A 5,532-nucleotide genomic window follows, 5' to 3' on the forward strand; every position below is an offset into this window, starting at 1 on the left:
AGTTTGAGTAAACTCTGGGAGTTGGTGATGGACAGGGAGGCCTGGTGTGCTGCGACTCTCTCGCAGAGAGTCGGACACGACTGAGCGACTGAACTGAACTAAACTGATTCTTCCTTCTGCAACTCAAAAAGATGACTGAAGCGCCTCCTGCCATTTGCATTGTGTGGTGACCTGAAGAAGGAAACCACACCCTTCCATGGCAGAACACAGAATCAGTTTGGCTGCCTAATGAAGCTCTGTGACTGCCATACTAACCTCTGGATTTCATAGTTCCTTCTTCCTTTTCATGCCCTCCAATCTTCTACTGTTGCCACATGATAAACTACAGTAGTAGAGAAATCCATGAATGCAGTCCATTGGTGTCAGCCTATGAAAGCATAGATTAGGGTAGAGAAAGAGAGAAAAGTATGTATCATTCCAAGGTGTAAAATTATGTTACAGATGTGAAACACTGACCTCAGAGAAGTTAAGGAGCCTCCTTAATTACAAAGATTATAATTGACAAGGTCTGGCCCTAAACTTATACTTTAATCCTTTCTATGGAGAAGGAAATGGCAACCCATTCCAGTATTCATGCCTGGAAAATCCCTTGGACTGAGGAGCCTGGTGGGCTACAGCCCGTGGGGTCACAAAAAGTTGGACATGACTGAGCTTCTTCACTTCACGTCATGATAGCATTAGGATTAATTAACACAGGATGAGAAAGAATAGGTCTAGATAAGTATGCAGTCAACAAGGACCATAGTGGATAAATTATGTAGAATGACAAAAAGAAAAGGAGGGCTGGAGGTGAGTTCCAGAAGAGACAAGGTAAATAAAAGATTGTCTCTTAGACAAAGTAAGAGTCATTACATCACATTAAAATAATCTCCCTTTGATTGAAAGAACAGTAAGCAGAATTTACAAGCAATTGTCATCGTGTAATAGAGCTAAGGTTGAGTGTACAGAGTCTGGAGATTACCTTTACTCAGAAGATCTTATGACAGCTTCTCACTAACTGTGGTCAGCATAGTCTTTTAGAATGACTGTTGCTTCTGTCGGACTTTGGACAAAATGAACAACACTATGTCTTCACTTTTGTATCCTCATTGTCTAATGCAGGTCTAGATACATGGTAGGTGCTCAATAAAACTTGCAGAGTAAATTAGCACAAATACATTGGTGGTTAGTGTCATGCCCTCTGTAGGAAAAAAAAATGGCTAGATTGGACCCAAATTCTACAATTTAAGTTACTTGGAACAACTTTCTTAACTTTTATACTTACTAATCAGTAAATTGAGGAAAATGACATCTTCCTCAGATAGTTGTTTGGAATAATAAATGAACACAAATAAAACAATGCCTGGAATGTAATAAGCATTCAATGTGTGTTAACTCTAATTCTTACATGTTTTAAAATATCTTTTCTTTATTATGTTCCTTTGATTAAAAAAAAATTTAGCCTAGTTGAATATGAGTATTTGGGAAAAATAAGAGAATGAGAGAAAACATTTATGTGAGAGAGGAAAATTTGCGAGATAGTCATTGGAGAGAATGGGTTAGGACTCAATGTCAAAGAAACTGTGAGTTCATGGTGTTGAATACTTGATTGATGTTGGTGATCAGCAGTCTGTGGCCCCAGTAAGCTCTGCAAATGTGGTGTTCCTCCAGCAACGTTCCACTGCTTAAGTACAGATACAAAGACAGTATGCAATTTGGTTTTCAATTTTGCCAATCAGATGAGTTAAATAAAAGGAAGGAGTAAGGGATTGGGAGAACCTGAACAAATGATAAAGCATGACAACTAGCGAGGTTCTGACCAGAATTCCTAAGATTTCAGAAGTGATTCTGTTTTCTTATGATTTACATCTCAGAGGTAACTACAGTATTGAACAGTGAAGTACAATGGTGGAAAAGACCATTAAAGAGATGGAGAGCAATATCTGAGAGACCAAGATGTTGGTTAAACCATGGAAAATATCATGGTCAAGGTGGTAATGTTTCCACTCTGTGATAATAATGTTTCCACCAGAAGATCTACATTGATTCCAGGAGTGGGTGAAGGTGGCATAACAGGATGTTATTATAGGCCCTAAAAAGCTGTGGACTTTATAAGAGAACAGGCTAAGAAACACAGACATCCTTATATCAGCTTCTATATCTAACCATCTATATTTAAAATAAGAAGTTCACACAGATACCTCCAATTCCAACCCATTAACTTAGGGATTATTTTACCCTTGTCCCTTTTCATATTTATAAATCCCTTCTCTGACAGTGAAAAACCTGACTCCCATGATCCATGGCCTACTTACTTATTTATTTAATCCCCACTGTCTGTAACTAACTCCTAGTCAAGCGAGGTGAAATCTTAGCCCAGGACTCCCACCTGTCCCTCACTTCCTGATGGGGGGGGGCGGGGGGGCTGCTGGTTAACACAGTTGGAGGGGTAACACAGTTGGAGGGACAGGGAAGAAGGTAGAAGAATAATGTCCAGTCACAAAGCATGGCTTCAAGGAGAGCACTACAACTACTGATCCCACACTCTAAAGCCTTTGAACCACAACTACTGAAGCCTGCACACTCTGGGGCCACAACCAATGAGACCCTGGGCCGCAGTTACTGAAGCCCATGCACCCTAGAACCAGCAGGCTACGACTACTGAACCTGCATGCTGCAACGACTGAAGCCTCTGTGCCCAAAGCCTGTGCCCCACAACAAGAGAAGCCACCACAATGGGAAGCTCTTGTACCACTACTAGAGAGCAGCCCCTGCTCTCCACAACTAGAGAAAAGCCCATGCAGCAACAAATACCCAGCGCAACCAAAAATAAGTAATTTTTTTTAATTAAGTGAATTTAAAAGAAAGTGTGGCTTGGCACTTGCTGCTCTCCTGCTCTTGTGTAGAAAATACTGAGAATTTTGTCTAGAACCAAAATCTCTGCCTCCCCTCGCCCCCATCCCAATGTGAAGGGCTTGATCCCCATGGCAAGGGAAGAAAATATTTTCAGTTAGGTAAAGCTGGCCCCTTGAAGTCCTTCAAGTGTACTGCACTGACCTCTCCACGTCTTAATTATTAATACTACTCAGTTAGACATCTTCAACTTAGTAATTAGCACTACTGTTGTTGACTGAGACTAAATTAACTTTCAAAACTAGATTTCTTCTTCTTTTCCCATTTCTTCCCCATCTTCCCCAGCTGCTCTGCCTTAGTTCTGTGAAGTGTAGGCAGTGGCTAAATGTCTCTGACCAATAGGTCCTGCCAAGTACCCTCTCCTGCATGGCTGCAGCCCTCTTGAACTCAGGTGACATTCATTCCCCTTGTTCCTTCAAGCCTCCATGAGTCATAACCTTTTGCCACTGTTGCTGGGCTCCAGGCACTTCAGTATCATTTGTTGGCTCTCTTAATTCTGTCTTCACCTGTGTTAAAGTCTTTTCAGTAGATTCACTATGTGGAATTCTATTTTCCACCAAGATTCTCACTGATAAAAGATTAAAAAATGAGTGCAAGTTGCTTCCTAGAGTACCTTAACATATACCATGTAGTTATTAACAATAGCTCTTATAACTCAGTTATTATATTGCTTCTCCAAAGTTTTCAACAGAGCCAAATATGTATCCAGAGGTAGGCTTTGAAACATCATTTCCTTCTCATGTATTTGAAATACACTTGATATCTCAAAAGTATTTAGGTACAACACTAATATTTCATGGGCATCAGCAGCTTTTAATGCATACTTTTAAACTTACATCTAGGCCATCTTAAAAAGACTATTTTTATATATCACATTAGCATGGGTATACATATTATTTATAAAAGTTTTTAGAAAAAAAGCTTTTAGGATAAGAATAAATTAGATAGCATTTATTCCATTGGAATATAAAAATTTGAATTACATTTATTGGAACATTAGTTATGAACCTTACAAAATAAAACATATCTTCCCAAATATTTACTGCTTTCCAATAACTAAGTGTCCTAATTTGCATAGATTTACAATATGAGTTAGTAGGAAAAGCCACTGCAAGACTTCTAGCCAATAATAATCCCACATATCCATCCAGTATTTCTAACATACAAACTGAAAGTCAGTTCCCATGTACTTTAACTGATTATGGTATATTTTATTTTTCTCTCATTCTACTCCATACTCTTGAGAGTCCCTTGGACAACAAGGAGATCAAACCAGTCAATCCTAAAGGAAATCAACCCTGACTATTTACTGGAAGGACTGATGCTGAAGCTGAAGCTCCAATACTTTGGCCACCTGAGGTGAACAGTTAACTCACTGGAAGAGACCCCGATGCTGGGAAAGATTGAAGGCAGGAGGAGAAGGGGACAACAGATGATATGGTTGAATGGCCTCACTGACTCGATGGACATGAGTTTGAGCAAGCTCTGGGAGATGATGAAAGACAGGCAAGCCTGGCATGCTGCAGTCCATGGGGTCGCAAAGAGCTGGACATGAGTGAATGACTGAACAGCAACAACCCTATACCATACTCCTCACTCATCCCTAGCATATGTATGTACATAATCATATGTGCATGCAGACAGTGACTGTTTAGGAGAGGCTACCCAAACTAGAATAGATAAAAAATAAGAACTAATAAAACCATTAAGTTCCACAGTGGATAAGTAGCTCAGCAGCTCTTGTGAGTTATGCCTTATACGCTATCATCCCACCCTTCCCTTCAGAATGGTCTCTGGATTTTCAGACAACCCAAAGGGTGTATGTGATCTAACCACAAAGTTCCTCTTTACTTTCCTCCTGCTGTGTTTCATTGTTCAGCTGCTATTTATTCCCATTGCTGCTATATGCCAGAGAGTTGTCACAGTCACAAGAGTGCAGTAATTGGTTTATCAATAGCTGTAACTTTCCCAACTGCTGATCAGTGCCCTTTAGCAGAAAGGAGTTGTTCAATATGGGGGATACAGGTACCACTCTACAGCCACCCTGTCTCCTTACTAGCCATATAAGCTTGTATGAGCCTCTCTGTGCCTCAGTTTCCTCTTTCTCTAAAGTTTAGGATTGTCGTTATCTTACTGCTGTTGTTTAGCCCCTAACTCATGTCCGACTCTGCCACCCCATGGACTGCAGCACACCAGGCTTCCCTGTCCTTCATTATCTCAATTTACATAATCCTTTCTGTTCTTAAATTTAGATTAAAACAATTCAGAAAATCATCTAAATGTTTTAGAGGCTTGAAGTAATTTCCTCCTTTGCTGATGAAACTAAAATGCTTCATTTGTTGGCAATTTGTTCATTAAAAGCTTCATTAAATCTGAATTGTTAGTTCTCAAAAATAACTTCTACCAAAAATTCCTCCCAAATCTCAATGGTTAATTCAGGGGAAGTTTATTCTTCACTCATGAAATAGTCCAATACAAGGTGGTAGGGGAATGGATGGAGGGTGTCCCTCTGCTGCATGCAGTCAGTCAGGAACCCAAGCTGAGGAAGACTTCACCATCTTCAACACAAAGTTCCTAAGGTTGCTGTAGGCAATGATACCCCCAGCACTGGAAGAAGAAACACAAATAAGATCAGGAAGA

The sequence above is a fragment of the Muntiacus reevesi genome, chromosome 1 (genome assembly GCF_963930625.1).
Source record: "Muntiacus reevesi chromosome 1, mMunRee1.1, whole genome shotgun sequence".
Classification (NCBI taxonomy): Eukaryota; Metazoa; Chordata; class Mammalia; order Artiodactyla; family Cervidae; genus Muntiacus; species Muntiacus reevesi.